The sequence below is a fragment of the Canis aureus genome, chromosome 9 (assembly GCF_053574225.1).
Source record: "Canis aureus isolate CA01 chromosome 9, VMU_Caureus_v.1.0, whole genome shotgun sequence".
NCBI lineage: Eukaryota > Metazoa > Chordata > Mammalia > Carnivora > Canidae > Canis > Canis aureus.
This window is the reverse complement of record NC_135619.1, coordinates 47,692,210-47,709,791: the sequence shown is the minus strand read 5'-3', so window position 1 is coordinate 47,709,791 and position 17,582 is coordinate 47,692,210. Positions and strand designations below refer to the sequence as shown.

Here is a 17,582-nt window from a genome sequence, read left to right as displayed (position 1 = left end):
AGAGTACAGAATCAAAATAGATAGGCCTGAATTGGGGTGAGGGAGGGGATGGAAGGGCAGGACAAAAATATTGTCGAAATGGAGGATGATCAGATAGCTAGAGTACAAGTACAAAAAAAAGCATGCCAAATGTACATTTCCAAGTTTAGTGTATTAGCTTGGAGACTTGGGGGGCATCATACTCAGGATCTATCTTAAAAATTTTTTGGAATTATAGTTGCCTGTTACTAATCCTTTCTAAGTTAAAAAAAAAAAAAGCCAGGGGCAGCCCTGGTGGCTCAGTGGTTTAGCTCTACCTTCAGTCCAGGGCCTGATCCTGGAGACCCAGAATCGAGTCCCACGTCAGGTTCCCAGCATGGAGTCTGCTTCTCCCTCTGCCTGTGTCTCTGCCTCTCTCTCTCTCTCTCTCTGTGTCTCTCATGAATAAATAAATAAAATCTTTTTTAAAAAAGCCAGAGAAAGGTAAAATATTGTCTCATTTTGTTTGTGCCTTTTTTTTTTTTTTTTTGTCCTAGTAAATCTGGGTTCTCGTGTTCCTCCTAAGCACTGAGAATAAAATCCAGTCTCCTGTTTCTGGATCTAAAAGAAGAGCCAATAGGATATTGTTTTGTGAAGCAGAGACCCCTGCTGGCAAAGGTGGCTTCTATTATATGGTGAGGCACCAGGCTGTCTCCCAAGCTATGGAGTGGGAAGCCCTATCTCTGCACCTTCAGGGTTGAAAAATCTCACTACCTCAACTTGGCCCTGGGCCAGCCTATTTCTGGCTCTATCTGCTTCTTCCTTAACTACTTCCAATGCTTAAGCTAGACAAAAACCTGTTAAACCAGAAAACTCAACACAACCATTCAAAACCATACTTTTAATGGTGTAACTTATGTGAAATAAAATGTGATAAGGCTCCATGGTACAGAAACAAATCACTGACTCTTTGAACAGGTGGCAGCAGGGGGTTGGGTGGTGGGAGAGGAACCTGAGAGGTTACCCCAACCAGAGTGGAGTGATCACAGAGAGGATTCTGAGGTCAGGCTTTTGTGTTCAAATCCTGGTTACCTGTGTGCATTCAGCAGGTGCTAACTTCTCTGCGCTTCAGAATCCCCATCTCAACAGTGGAGACAACAGTGCTTTGTAAAACTGTTGTGGAGATTAAATGCCAAATCTTTGCAAGATATTTTGAGTTTTGGGGGCATAATAAATGTTCGATACATGTTAGTTATTTTTTGTGGTAATTATTGACACCATCAAGATTAAGATATTAGACAGAAAACGGGAGCCAATATAGCACTGTTGCTAAAGAATGTGGGCTCTGTGACCTTGGGAAAGCTATTTAACTTCTCTCATCCCCAGTGTCCTCTCATAGGATTATTGTGAGGTTTACATACCAAAAAAAAAAAAAGAAAAGAAAAAAAAGTCTCTCCTTAGCTCAATCTCTGACCAATTGAGTTAGATACAGAGACGTTTGTTGCCAAACTAGAAAATCACTTCAGTAATCTAAAAAGGAGTGGGGGATGTAGAAGAGGTTGGGGTTTCAAGAAGCTCAGCATGCTTTGAATTCAAAGGTCTAATATGTTTCAAAAGCCATACACGTCAACCTAACTTATGTTTCTGCAAGAGCTACCATCATTCTAGTCTAGGCTGGACCTTCCCGGGAGAACACCTAAGTTTGCAGGGATGAGTTAGGGTTCCAGGAGGCACTTATGGAACTGTTTGTGTGCCTGCAGCAGCTATACAGGACATGAGACATCACCCTTTCCTAAATACTTAAACAGTTAGTTGTCATTGTTTGTATTGTTTTCAACAAGCATTATGACTTCCATTACTACTGTCTTCCAGTTTCCTCTGAAATGTAGCCCAGGGAGATGCCTAGAAAGAAAAGGATCTGGATTTTAGCAGTTGTAATCTGCTTCATGACAAACACCAGGTTTTGATGTTCAGCAAGTATGGCCAGGAAGCCAGGACAGAAGATTAAATCAATGTAAGCCCATGATGGGACCATAAAAAATATCTACCAAATCCATTTCCTCTAGCATTTTTAACACAGCCCCAATATTCTACTATAAATTCAGTGGCTGCAAGGGTACCTAACTTTACATATGTCACTCATAGATTTTCCTTAGTTTTATCTGCCCTATACACTTCTTCACTTGTATCATTCACCAGCACTTCAAACACAACTAAAACAAAACCCAACTAGTCTACCCCCTTCCCCAAACTGCTCTTCCATATGTTTTCTATCTCCGTAAATCATCCCACCCAACTGCCAAACTAGCTTTCTTAAATTCTCCTTCTTCTCACCCTGGGCTCTTCACCAATTCCTATCAATTGCACCTCCTAAATATAGTTCATTTCTTTCTATCATTTGCTTAGCATAGGTCATCATCTTTTCAGGCTTAGATTATGATAATATATCTAAATCCAAATCTGACTTTGTCACTTGCCTCCTTAGAATCTTCCTCTAGCATCCCACAGCTCTCAACCCCTTGATGTAGTTTTTCAATAATCTTGCTCCTGATTTCCGCTCTAGCCTTATCTCTCCCAACCTTCTTATATATTCTGTGCTCCAATCATTCTGAACATTTTTAAATTTCTTGTTCTCTCTTGCCTCTTGGCATTTGTTCATGCTCTTCCTTCTGCCTTGCATTTTCTTACCTCTCTTGTTCATATGGTAAACTCCTACTTCTCTTTCCTGTCTCTGCTTAAATATCTCTTCTTCCAGGAAGCCTTCCCCCATTTCCATCATGTGTTTTATACACTCTTTTCATGCTCTTAGACCACTTCGTTTCCTCCATCATGGCTCTGACTCAATTACCACATTCTTATTATCAGGTTCACATTAGACCAAAATGTTGAGACTATCTTTATCTTATTCAGTGTTATTTCTCTGTCACTTCACACAGTGATTGGCACAGGATGTTACGTTCTAAATATTTTTAATGAACTATGAATAATAACACAAAAATGTCATTTTTGTATACTGTAGCTGTCTTAAGTTTAAATCACCTATATTTGGTGAAATCAACATGTAATAGAAAATTGAAAGATCCCGAAGTTCTCTCTTGATCTGCATCTTTGGCAAGTCCATCTTTGGGACTTTTCAACCCATCACACGCTCAGGCCAGTGCATGTAGTCTAGAGAAAAGAGTGAGCCAGGTGCTTGATTTAGGAGTGTTGAAATTCTGACTATAGTAACAGTCAAAGTTTTCATGCCTTACAGATTCAAGAACCTATAAAGTCACTGGACTTCTCATTGAAATATTTAGGAATGACATTTGACACACAAAACACACTGAACAATCAACAAATATTTACTGAACGCTTACTATGTGCTGGACTCTGTTCTGAACATCAGACAAAAATGCTTTCAGAATCTCTCATTCTTGAGGCTTACTTAATCCTCTAACAAACTAAACCTGCTTAGCCCTCATTACTAATCCTAGAGTAGCATCTGTGAGAAACACTTGGTTAAACTTGTGTGTTTGGTTGGCATGTGGATTGGATTTCTTATAACCTGGAAAAAGGAAAATTATTCCTGTATCTGGGACATTTGTGCAGCATAGCTAAACTGACAGAGGATATCTTTCCAGGAAATTTCCATTATTATTCTTTTTTTTTTTTTCCTGTTCCTTCTATGAGTTCCACTGAATTGGTTTCTGATAAAGAATTCAGTGGTGCTTTCTTTTCCAAGAGACAGAATATAAGTAGAAAAAGGAAATGTGGCTGAAAAATAGAAGTTTAATAACCAAAGCAGCCCCAATATACCTGTGTAAGGTAGAATGGTAGGCAGTTGAAAAGACTTGAGATTCTTCCCCAAAGAAGACAAGGAACAAAACTGCAGTCTATCTTTTAAACAAACCTTACTATGGGAAGCAATGGAAATCTCATACTGTGCAGGTGGGAGTGTAGAGTAATAAGTTACTTTGATAACAATTTGGTATTTTCTTCCAAAGTTGAACACATGTGTACCCCATGACTCAGAAATCCCACTTGGAGGTTTATACACTACAGGACTGCGTACACATGTGCACCAGGACACAGGTTTAAGAGTAATGCATAGCAGTGTTACTCAAAATAGCCTCAAAATGAAAACAATCCAAATGTTTACCAAGAACAGAAAGAATAAATTATGTAATATTAATACAACTGAACACTATTCAGGAGTAAAAATGAACAAAATACAACTATAAGCATTTAGATCAACTTAAAACATAAAGTTAAGCAAATAAAGACTCAACATGTAAAAAGAGTTATTATATGATCTCATTTATATAACACCCCCAACTACCAAAAAAGGCAGATCTAATCAATTATGTTTAGGAATGCATTGTTAGGTGGCAAAAATAAAGACAACCAAGGAAGCCATTATCATAAATGTCAAGACTGTGGTTACCTTCAATGCAGAGAAGGAAGTTGGGATAAGAAGAAACACAAGGGTAGCCACATTCTATCCTTTCACCTAGGTGGTGGTTAAATGACATTCACTCTGTAATCATTAAGCTTTGTAACTTTTTTTATACACGCATATGCAAATACACACACACACACATATATATATTCCTCCTCTCCAATAAACAAGGTTAGGAAGGCAGTCTTCCGTGGTTTGGGGCAGTCAATAGTAGTGGTTAAGAATGTAAGCCTTCCTAACCTTGGATTATTGTGAACTTGACTATGAAAATCATCTCTAAAGTCCTTATTTACAAGACTATTTGATCCAGACATACTACGACAGTTGGTACTATTCTGATAAGTTGGGGATGGCTGTTTTTAAACGACTTTTCCAAGGACTGATAGTTAGGAAAGAAACCCTGGTCAGGGGGTTAGACTGATATTAATCAGGAGTTTTGAGTTCCATTTTCAAATGAATCAAAACAGGTACATTCCTTTCTTCCTCTTAAACTGTGCTTCTCAATCCCGGTTATATGTTGGAATCACCTGGGGTAGCTTTAAAATGCTGATGCCCAGGATCCATCCTCAGAGATTCTAATTTAATTGGTTGGGGTTGTAGCCTGGGCATCAGGATTTTTAGCCTAATTACATTAAAATCTCCAGGTGATTGTAGTGTGCAACTAGAGCTAATAATCAGTGCATAAAGCCTAATTTCATTTTGAGCACATAAGTCAAAGTACATGGTATTCCTCATTGATGAATGAACCATATAGAGTGAGAAATTCTGAATATTATTTCTTTTTTTAAAGATTTTGTTTATTTATTCATAGAGGCACAGAGAGAGAGAGAGAGGCAGAGACACAGGCAGAGGGAGAAATGGGCCCCATACAGGAAGCTGGACGTGGGACTCGATCCTGGGTCTCCAGGATCACACCCCAGGCTACAGGTGGCACTAAACCGCTGTGCCACCAGGGCTGCCCCCTGGATTTTATTTCCAGACTTGCTCCTAACTAGCTCTGCAAGTTCTTCCCTTTCCTGTGCCCTAATTTACTTATCTGCAGAGCAGGGAAAATGGGCCTCATGACATCTAAGGCTTTTTTCTATCCTGACTTTCCTTAGTTAATACTAATGGTTTCTTCCTATTTTAAAGTTACAAATGACCCTTGAAACCTTTGTAGGATTTTGTATGTTAGATAAATAAAATGAAATAATAGTGCCACCATTCTTCTTTGGCCACTTAATTTTCACTGAACAACTTTAGAAAAAATATATTTATCAACTAAGTAATAGGTGTCAGGCACTGAACAAAATTAATATTTTTTCCCTCTTAGAGTCTGTTGGAGATAACACAGGAGGAAGAAAATGGTGAACAAATGGAAATATTTGTAATCACTGATAGATGCCATGCAAACAAACAAGCCCAGCAGGAAGCTCATGTAGAATTAAAGGGGGGAGGGAGGCTGCCCTCAGATAGTGTGATCATGGGGATCACAATGAAATATTGACAGGATAGGAAGTGTTAATTCACTCAACATTAACAAATATCTATTGACCTCTTCCTACAGGCCAGGCACTACTCTTGGTCTTAGAAATAGAGCAGTAGGAAAAACAAAAACAGAAACAAAAAAACAAAGTCTGGGCCTCAAGGAGCTTGCATTTTGGAGGTGACAAGAAGGCAGAGAAAATTTGAAGTCTGTATGTGTATACAGGAGTAGTGAGTGGGATGGGTAGGTATTTCAGGTCAAGGAACTATCTACTGTAAAGGTCCTGCAGATGGCAGCTGGGTATTTCAGGAACCTAAAGCAGGCTAGTGTGCCTGGAGCACAGAAAGGGCAGTGAGACTTGTTTGGAGAGGCAGACTGGAGCTAGTTTGTAAGAGGTCTCCCAGGCCAGGAAATGAGTTAAGCAAATATGGTTTATGCAAAGCACCTAGACTGAATTTGAATGGAGTCTGCTGAATGTAGGTTTAAAATCACTGTTCTGGGTTAGTATCTTAGCTGATGATTGAGCCCCACATCCATTCCTTCATCAGCTATATTCTGGAATCTGAAAATGCAAGAACTACTGCAATGTCTGCATATTACCCATGGGGCTGTTATTTTACCAGTTACTTGGTGGGGTCATGGAGTGGTGAGTATGTGTGCATCCCTGGGAGGGAGGATAGGGCTGTAGCCTGTCTGGATCCTTAAAAGTCAAAGATCTGTGACCCATAAAAGAAGAGGCTTCATGAAAAGATTTGGGCCAAAGAGATCTACAATAACACCAAGAATATATTGGTCATATATTCATTTCTTAATTCCACAATGGACATTTATTGAAAACTTATGACCACAGGAGTTACCCCAAAGAAGAGAGACAGACAATCTGATTATTATAATATAATGTGGAAAGTGTTGCAGAGATGGGGACATGGAAGAGAGCTACTGTTATAACTCACAGTGGTGATGGGAAGGGTCTGGGAAGAATTCCAACTCAACTAACTTGAGTTGCTTCAACTAAATTTTGAAGGGTTTTTAGGAGTTGGCTGGATAAAAAAACAGAAGGGTATTCTAGGTAAAGAGAACTCCTAGGGCAGAGGGATCAAGATGAAAGAGCTTAAAGTGCCTTGCTAGAGACAAAAGGTAGAGAGATGGGGTTGGAGAGGAAAACAGAGGCCAGGTCATAAAGGGCGTTGTAATCCATGTCAAAGAATCTGGAATTCATCCTGAGGTCATTGGAAAACCATTCCATAACTTTAAGGAAGGGAGTGACCCATGATAACTTTAAAAATGAATCATAATAATTAACAATGATTGATTCCTTATTGTGTGCCATGCAGTCTTTTGAGGCCTGCCAATGTACAATGACTCACTTAATCTTCTCTAAATTCCTTTGAGTTGAGGACTATTATTAGCATCATTTTGTAAATGAGGAAGCTGAGGCACACTTAATGCAGGAACTTCTCTCAGGGTGGCTCAACTAATAAGCGGTTGTACTAGAATCCAGAACCAGGCTGTTGGCTCCAAAGAGAAGCACATATAAGTACTATGCTATCTACTTAATTCCTTGTCACCAAAGTAGGGTTCCTGGACCAGGGGTGTTAGCATTACCTGAGAACAAATCCTGGGCCTCACTCCAGAACTACTGAATCAAAATCTGAATTTTAGTAACATTTACCAGGTGGTTTGTATGCACATTAATGATTGAGAAGCATCAGCTTAACCCACATGAGGCAACTGGGCCAGAGATGATGAATTGGAAGCCAAATACCCCATCTAAAGAGAAATACCGTTCTAGATCCTGTTGATTGGTGAATGCTGAAAAGTACTGAGCACCCCCACTCCTACTGCAAATTCATTTTTCACATTTTGATGGTGGGGAAGGGATATGGATTTTTTAGAAAAGCCATTTTGTGGGGGCATCACTGTATTGGCCGGCAAAAGATGTTTGCAAGTAGAATTTGGCTAGCAGCTGCCAGTGTAAAATCTCTGGCTCACAGTTTAGAGATTTAGGGGCAGGGAGAAGCTTCTGTCCCCTTGGGTCACTTTAAGTAATTTCTTTGTCTCTAAGCTGACAAATATTTGAGAATAATGACTAGGAGTAATAAGTCTAGGAGTAAGGAACCAAAGAAGCCCCTTCATCTGTGTTTCGCCTAAAGTTTTGAGAGCTGCCTGTTCTAGGTGGTGTTTATGTTGGTTTGGGACCAAATCCATAGTTGGTAAGAAAAAGCAATTATTTTCTTGGTGTGTCTTATGGTGACAGAGGAAGACAACTTGTCAAGAATATAGGGTTGGGGATTTTGACTGTCTGTCATTGTCTTTCCAGAGACTAGTCAAAATGCGTATGGGTTTGGGAACCCAGGTACCTTGGGAACTCAGATGAGCTTCTAAGTCAGTGGGGTGGCCATGGGTGAGGGAGGTCCTCTGTGTCTGAAGCTGGGTACCAGAGGGGGACCTGTGGTCTGCTTGCCTGCCACAGGAAGCCCAAGCGGCAGGTTCTAACCTGCTGTTCTCCCCCAGGTTAGACCCTCCCTCTGCATCCAGCTGGCGCTCCCCAGAGGTGGGTCTGAACCCTCTTGGCCCCATGTCTGTGATGCAGGCACAGTGGCTTCAACTGGGGACAGGGGGCATGGAAAAAAAAAAGTACCTTTGGAATAACTGTACAATAGGTACAATAATGTACCTTTTATGATGTATGCTATAAAAAACAGGTGTTTTTTAGTGAGATTGCACTGTTCTCTGCCAAGAAACCTAAAGTAAGCAGCACAGATTTTCTTTTGCAGACTTGTAGGTAGCAACTAGAAGTTTTAAGTGATACGATATATATAAATTTTATTTTAGAAGTATCATGGGAATATGGAGAATAAGCTGGAAAGGGTAAAGACTGATGACCAATAAAGAGGCTATTTGAATGGTCCAAGAGAGGAGTGAATGATATCCATGCATTCACTCAAGTCAAATAACTGGGAGTCACCTTGGACTTTCTCATTCCCACAGCCATTCAGTCACTGAGTCCTTCAAATTATACTTTCTTGATGCCCATCACATTCATTCCTTCCTCTTACTTCCATTGCTATTTTCCCTATTCAGGTCCATGTTCTTTTTTTACTTAGACTGTAGGCAGAAGTGTCTCCAGTCACTCTACTTTACAACCTGTCTTTCATGTAACTACCAGAATGGGCTTTCTAAGACAAAAATCTGACTTTTTCATTACTCTAAGTAAAAGAATTCTCCAGGGGCACCCAGATGGCTCAATCAGTCAAGCATCCAACTCTTGATTTCTGCTCAGGTCATGATCTCAGTCAGGGTGGTGAGACTGAGCCCCACATTGCAGCAGCCTTGGCACTCAGCTGGGAGTCTGCTTCTCTCTCTTTCTCCCTCTCTCTCTCCCTCCTTCTGCCCCTCCCCCACGCATACACACCCTCTCTCTCTTTCTCTCTCAAATAAATAAATAAATAAATAAATAAATAAATAAATCTTTTTAAAAAGTTCTCAGGGCGTCTGGGTGGCTCAGTCGGTTAAACATCTGTCTTTGGCTCAGGTCATGATCTGGGGGGGGGGTCCTGGGATTAGCAGGTCTGAGGCTCCCTGCTGAGCCCCCTGCTTCTCTTTCTCCCTCTGCCCTTTTCCTCACTCATGCTCTCTCTGTCTCTCTCTCTCAAATAAATGAATAAATATTTTAAAAAATAAATAAAAATTAAAATTAAAATATCACAAATTAAAAATAAATTTCTCCAGTGGAATATAAGCACTTCAGGGACTGGGCTACAATTTGCTTCTTTGCTGTATCTTCTACTCATTCATCTTACTCATTACCCACTTAACCCCCAACATCCAGATATTAGAGAAATGTTTGCAAAACTTTGAATATGCCAGGATGCTTCATGTTTACATTTTTCCATTTCCTTTCCTTTTTCCTACCTTCTCCCATCTTTTCTCCCCTTTCTGCCTCATTTGGAAAAACATGTTCATCTTGCCAATCAGCTTTTGCTGAAAACTCCATCCCAATGCCTTCATTATTTCCTGGGAAGAATTTCCTAACTTCTAGTGTGTAGCAACAGCATAATAAATATTTTTAATAATTATTTATTGAATAAATGAAAACATGGGTGTGTGCTCTTTTCCTAATTCATTAGTGTAAGAGTTTGGTGGTTGTTTCCTAATCCCACATCACTGTTTAGGAGAGCTTGTTCATTCCCATGGGCTTCAATTATCACCTCTACAGAAGTAACTTCCAAAGAGGCTTAAATTCTGTGTCCCTTATTGCTTCCTAGATATTCTAGTGGGAAAAATAAGCCCCAAGCAGGTCAGTGACCAGAAGTCTATTACAATAGTCTAAGTGAGAGGCAGTGAGAATGAAAATTAGGCAACAAATTGAAGAGACATCTGAGATGTAAGTTGCATCCAGGCCAGATGGGGAGACTCTTGCTAGTGTTCTGTAATGACACAATATGTGCTGTTGTCTGCTTTTCCTGTGATGAAGGCTGACACAGGGAGTGCTTGCAGGACTGAGGAAGGACAGACATTGTCAGAGCACCCCTCCTTTTTCCTTCCCTTTTTTTCTCAAAGTCGGATTTACAGATGAGTGAGAAACCAATGGAGTTGGTTACCAAGAAGGGAAAATTCTAGTTTCTCCTCTAAGCTCTAGGTCTAATCTTTGGTCTCATGATTCCCAGGTCTATAAAATCAAGACTGCCAAGTACTTTTAGTAATTGCATGACATTAGACCAAAAAATGTCCTTTATGCCCTTTATTCACAATTTATGGCTTTGGCAGATTGGCGTGGTGGACAGCTGAATCTACCTCAATTGACTACCAGATCTGCTGTCTCCTGGATTCACCTAGAGGACTGTAGCTCCAGGACAAAAATCCAGGCAATTACAAGGCTTTGCCTGGCAGGCATCCTGGGGGAAGCTGCTCTTCCCACACCAGACTTGGTATGCCGCCAGTGCATCTGGAAGAAGTTGCAGTCAAGGACTCAAGCCATTTTTGAGCCAACCATACTCATGTGCCTATCTGCATTCCCAGTCTAGGAACCTCTATTTGGAGGCCCCTTTATGGTGAGGCTTTTGTTGATACACTGTTCAAGCACTTCCACCAAGACCTTGGCCAAGGCAGTTTTCTCCACTTGGACTCAGTACCTTTTCACACCATGCTCTTTCCCCTCTTCCTTCCTGTGGTCCCATAAATCCATAAAAAAGCAGGAGCTTTTTTGTTGTTGTTGTTCAGAATTCCTTGGCAGTGAGATGATATCCCCATTCGTGCTTCCGTTTGATATATGCCTCATGCCATTCCATGGGGAGAAATAGAACACTAGTGAGTTAGTGTCTTCCTCCTTTCCCTCTTGCCTGCACTGTTGTAGAAAGCAAATAAAAAGGTTTGCTTGTTATTTTCATTTTTGGCCTGTTATCCTAATGAACCACCTCAACACCTGGCAGCTTGGCCCACATCTGTTTAGGAGCCCTGTTGTTTAAATAGGTGTAAGAATATTCCATCCCAACTCCCTTCTGCTAGGGCTCTGGGCTCTTGAAATAAGAGCTTCTTATTATACATGCTATAGATTCTGTGTTTTTCCTTTCACTATAGCAAGATTCAAACATGTTGAGAAAAGGAGAATGGATAATCCAGATGCACATTAGATTGCATTAGAAAAAATATTGAAACTTCTGAAACAAAACTAGCATTTTTGCTTGGCCTACAAAATAATGTGACTAATTTTGGCCAGATGGAGCATGATTATGAATTAGCTACATGTAGACTGGATTTGAGACACTAAACAATGACCCACTACATTGCTTTAAATTACACAGATGAGACTCTTTGCCCATGGTAGTTTAATTATTTTCTTGGAAGGCATTACAATTCTTTATCCAGAAAGCCTAATGAATTTTATAATTACCTTTTCCTCCAAAGTCCACAAATGATGATTCCCCATTTGGATTGGTAAAGAAGAACCCACAGTGGGAAGCATTACTGATGTGTAAAAAACTCAGGACAGCATTCCTTTGCTGACCATTCCCATTTTTTACACATATCCAAGAGTCAATTGAGGTCTGTGCACCTCTGGGCCTGGGGGAGGAGCAGAGCAAATTTCTTTTACCCCGCCAAGGCTCGTATCTTTATTACTTTCAGAGCTCCTGCCTTGGATTAGTCCAGCACTTTTGTCTGGATTGTTAGGAGCTATTGCTTAGTAGGCATCCAATTCGCCCTCCACATTGACATCTGAGTTCCCATTATCAAATACAAGCCTCTATTGACTAGCCAATGCCTTTAGGATCAAATCAAAACTCCTAAGCAAAAAACAAACAAAAAACACCTAAGCAAATAAGATCTGGAACACCAGTCTCATTTTCCAGCATCATCACATTGTATGCTCAAGGCATCATATCCCTGCTCTCTTTGAACAAAATCCCTTCTACTTCTGTGTCTTTGTACCAATTATTCCCCTGGCTAGAGCAAAGTGCCCATTCTCATTCCTCTTCTAGGAGCCATCATACTCACCTTTTGATTCCAGTTTGAATTTTAGTTGTTATGTTCAATACGTTAAAGATGGAAGAGCAAAATGGGAGAGAGTAAGGGTACCTAAAGCTTGGACTGCACCACCCATCGCTGTGAATTTGAGTGACTTGTTTATCTTCCCCAAGCTTCTGTTCTCTCAAAAGTAAGTTGGCAACTTTTTCCTCCCAGCTTCACTGAAGTAAAATAGACAAAAAACTATATATATTTATATTGTAAAATGTAATGGTTTGATATATGTATAGATAATGAGGTATTTACACAATCAAGTTAACACATCCATTACCTCAGTTACCTCTGTGTGTGTGTGTATAGTGAAGACATGTAAGATCTACTCTCTTAGCAAATTGCAAGTATATAATACAAATTATTAGTTATAAACCATCATGCTGTACGTTAGATCCCCAGAACTTATTCATCTTACAACTGAAAGTTTATACCCTTTGACCAACATCTCCCTATTTCCCTCAGCTCCTGGAGACCATTCTACCCTCTGGTTCTGTGAGTTAGAGATTTAATAGTCACTACGTATGAGACTGTTGGGAGAGCTAATTGCAACAACCTTTTAAAACTGCCAAAAAAAAAAAAAAAAACTGCTTAACACTGTGCCTGACATATTGTAAGTACTTCATATGTAAACGCTATTATGTCTATTTGCCGACATTTTCTCCAATTCAGTTGTATTTTGACTTGTTATGGTTTAGCTTAACTAGCTTTTATGCTTAGAATTGTATTAGTTTGCATGAATTGAATGACCAAGGTAATAGTCATTATCACTTCTAGTTTATTTAGGCCTTAACATTTACCACAGCTGTATCTTATGAAGTATGGTTGAAGAACTTGTATGGAACTACCATGTGATAGTGATATTGTAAATTTAATTCTATCAAGAACTATTAAGCCAGGATCAAGTTTTTGTATATTGGGGATTCTTAGAGTCCAGTCAGGTATATTTAGTACTTTGCATTAATAACAAGCAACATTTACATAATCAAATAACTTAAAGACTCTACCTTTGTAAATTCTTTCTATTTATGTTCGCTATGCTTATATAAAGAAAAGTATTTTTACTGAATTTATACACACGAGTGTTATTTTGAATACCATTTTGGACTTATTCATTCTAATTTCAAATTTGACTTATTTCAATTACACAGCAAGGTCGAATTTATTTCCATTCTATATCAAATGCCCCAGATTTAATAGTGATTTCTTTAAAAAAAAAAAGATTTTATTTATTTATTTGATAGAGCCAGAGAGCACAAGCAGGGAGAGCAGCAGAAGGAGAGGGAGAAGCAGACTTGCTGCTGAGTGGGAGCCCTTTGAGGGGCTCGATCCCAGGACTCTGGAATCATGACCTGAGCCAAAGGCAGATGCTTAACCGACTGAGCCACCCAGGTGCCCCTTATTGTGATTTCTAAACTAGCTTTTGAGATCTGATCAACTTTTATATATAAATAACAATTTTCTGCCAAGAGGGGTAATATAATTTGCAGTAAAAATTATTTTTGAATGACTAGCTTCATTTTTGAGTGTATACATGTGTACAACTATGTTTCACTCATCTAAAATTACAAATTTAAATGTGTTAAGAATAGAAACTCTCCCCCATTATTCCACAGCTCCACAGGAGCTTTACAGTTACTGACTTTTCTTCTACAAACCTATAATAACTTGTAGTACCTCACTTTTCACTTTGTATCACAATATTGGTTCACAAGGCCATTCTGTGCCCATCCACAACTGACAACTGAATGAATAAATAAAAATGAATAGATGAGTGAATACTTAAAAGCCAAATTGTTTCTTCGAGTGATCTATCCATGAATCAGACAGATGTTCTCAGGTTAGGCTATGGCATATTAAAATACAAAGTCCTGTTTGACTGTTGTACCTGATCCCCTGCCCGATATCCTTCACCCAGCTGAATATGACAAATTTTGGGAAACTATGGAAGGGCACAAAGCCAAAGTTGGCCTAAGATCCCCAACTTAAACAGTAGTACCTGCTCTGGCACAACGACCCCAGCCACCAAGGGCTCAGTGAAGATCCTGTCTTGATCAATACCTACCCTAATTTCAGACCCGCTTCTGAGACCTCATTCTTAGGAGTTCAGGTTGGAATCTGGTCCCTCTTCTCCTGGTATGTTTTCAAAACTGACAGAGATAGAAAAGAAAAACTTACTCAGGGAAGAAAATTGGATCAAATATTTAACACCGCACATTAAGCCTGGTAATAATGACTAGATGTATCACTGTCCAAATAAATTTTATATTAATCATTAAGAAATAGCAAAATAAAATAAAATACAAAGCAAAATAAAATAAAAAATAAAAAATACAATAAAATAGCAAAATAAAATACAAATGTGAGCACATGTATAATATGGTTTCACATTTTACATGGATATACTGTATATCCACATGGTATATGCATTGGTACTCTTCAAGTCCATGTAATTTGGGAATGACTCATATCAGGAACTGGTGACAAGAACAGGCACTGTATTACAAAGTCTGGCATTTCAAACATTTTTGCTGTTTTGATTTTTAAAAAATTCAAAAATATTTTATTTATGTATTTGAGAGAGAGAGAATGAGAGGGAGTGTGAGAGGCACTCTCCCTGCTGAGCAGGAAGCCCAATGTGGCAACTCAATTCCAAGACCCTGGGACAATGACCTGAAGCCAAGGCATCTGCCTGAGCCACCCAGGTGCCCCATATTTTCTATTTTTCAAGTCAATTTTTAATCTTTTTAAAATCTGGATCTGTGAAATGACATTGAATCTTACGTTTGAGCACGGGAAAGTAAAGAATTAGCTCACATTATATGCCAGGTTCACATAAATCCATACTCACAAGGACAGAGCTCTGTTAAGGAACGGGTCATTTTATCTGGCAGGAGATAGAAAATGAACCCAGAAATTTTCTTTCTACCAATAAGTGTTTGGTAATGGTAACATAAATATATTCCATATGTGGTGCTAAGAAAATAAAATTACTTTTTTTTTGTCCATGTATTTTAGATTTAGAAATAAAATGCAAACCGCAGGAAAACTCGGCAGGAGATAGTTACTGGAGAATACAAAGAGCATAATTATTAGGAAGGCAAGCCTGGTATCAAAGTTACCAGGCAGCCAATCCCAAGAGAAAGTAACATGAAAGTGGATTGGGAGGGTCATCCAATCATCTAATCCGACCTTGCTGTGTAATTAAAATTGCCTGGGCAATTAGGTGTTTGGGGAGAAGTGGAAATGAACCTCTTATTTCATGGGGACTTAAGAAAATTTCCTAACAAGTCAGCAGAGAGCAAATGAAGAGAAGGGGACTATTTGCCAATATAGGTACTATTAACCATAGCCTGCCTTCTCCCAACTCACCTGCTGTCCTCCAACTAAAGTCACATTAGTCCTAAATTGTCAACATCTGCAGAACAATAAACTTAAAAATACTTTCTCCTTCATCCTGATATTGCTTACAAAGGGGTAGGCCTTTCCAGAGGGGGTGTGTGTGCATGTGCATGTGCATGTGCATGGGCATGCATATACATTTGCTTTCCTAGATATGGAGCTTAGGGTGTGAGTGGGGGAGGAAGAAAATAGCATGCAAAGTTTTCATGTGGAACCACTTCCAAGGGCTCAAAGACATAACATCCTGTGCAGTTCCAGAATCCATGAGAAGCTCAGTGTTGTAGGGGTTCAGTGTGTGGGGTTCTGGTTTGGGGTTGAGACATAAAGCTGAAAAGAAAGCTGGGTACCACTTATGCCCTGTGGGCAAAAAATAAGGAGTCAGTAGAAATTTCAGAACAAGAAAACATTTCTTTTAAGATTTTATTTATTTATTAATGAGAGATACAGAGAGAGAGAGGCAGAGACAGAGAGAGGCAGAGGGAGAAGCAAGCAGGTTTCATGCAGGGAGCCTGACATGGGACTCAATCCCAGGTCTCCAGGATAACATCCTGGGCTGAAAGCAGCACTAAATCGCTGAGCCACCCGGGCTTCCCAGAAGGCACCTTTAAAAGCAAAGCTCCCCTAGCAGCAATGTTGAGGCAAGACAGAATGGATGTTGGGATTAGAAGAGCAGCAGTGGCAATGCCAAGGAGGAGCCTCATAGGAGCTTGAGGAGAATGGACAGGACTTGATGCTACACTGGATGCAGGCAGTAAGGAAGAGGGATGGCAAGTCTTCTTAGCTAAGAGCAAGAAAACAGGCAAGAGAGAAAGTCTTGCAATCCAGGGCATAGAACAGCCAGTTGGAGCTGTCTAGTTGGCCATTGTAAATATGTTTCTGGAACTCAGAAGAGAGGTCTGGATGAGGCTACTTTGTAAACCATGATAACACAGATGGAAACTGAAGACCCAAGATGAATTAGATCATCTAAAGAGGAGAGTAAAAACCAGAAAGATAGAAGAGGCATGGAACTAAGGATTAGAGAATCTGTGGGTAAAACAAAGGAAGAGAAGCTGCTGTAAGAGATAGAAAAGGAATGGTCTGAGCGGCTGCTGCTTCTAGCACAATAGAGAACAGGAAACACAATTTTGAGAAGCTGGGGTGTCTCATGCTTCCAGATTCTGTATTCAACACTTAATGGATACATATTCTTCTTAAGTACAGATGATCATATAAGACATAAAATAAATCTAAACAGGGCAGCCCGGGTGGCCCAAGGGTTTAGCACTGCCTTCAGCCCAGGGTGTGATCCTGGAGACCTGGGATCGAGTCCCATGTCAGGCTCCCTGCATGAAACCTGCTTGCTTCTCCCTCTGCCTGTGTCTCTGCCTCTCTTTCTCTCTGTGTCTCTCATGAATAAATAAATAAAATCTAGAAAAAATAAATCTAAACAAATATTAAAGAATAGGCATTATGTAGAATACGTTTTCTGAGAACAATGTAATTAAGTTAGAAGTTAATCACAAGAAGATAGGTTTAAAATTCTACATGTTTGGAAGTTAAAAACACACTTATAAGTAATTTTTCAAAGAAGAAACCGAATTAGAACTTAATGAACACTTAGAGCAAATGATAATGAAAACACTGTACATCAAATCTTGAGGTTTACAATGGAAATGTTCCTCCAAGGAAAATTTATAGCCTTGCATGCTTATTTAAAAAATGGACAGAGGCTGAAAATTAATGAGCTAAATATTTATCTCAATAAATTAGGAGAAGATTTACAGAATAAAATCAAAGAAAATAGAAGGAAAAATAAAA

At 39.5% G+C, this 17,582-nt stretch overlaps 1 long non-coding RNA gene across 5 annotated transcripts in view; it reads right to left on the bottom strand.

Moving 5' to 3' along the window:
• Positions 1-17,582, bottom strand: part of LOC144320833 (uncharacterized) — a 32,481-nt gene that overhangs the window by 10,656 nt on the left and 4,243 nt on the right. For 4 of the 5 annotated variants that reach the window (XR_013386462.1, XR_013386461.1, XR_013386460.1 and 1 more), the window contains exons 3-6: positions 14,446-14,530; positions 12,360-12,550; positions 11,758-11,927; positions 11,000-11,211 (exon numbers count right to left, since the gene is read on the bottom strand). This is a non-coding gene — a long non-coding RNA (uncharacterized LOC144320833). The remainder of the gene's footprint in view (positions 1-10,999; positions 11,212-11,757; positions 11,928-12,359; positions 12,551-14,445; positions 14,531-17,582) is intronic. The other variant, XR_013386463.1, reaches the window with a different exon arrangement.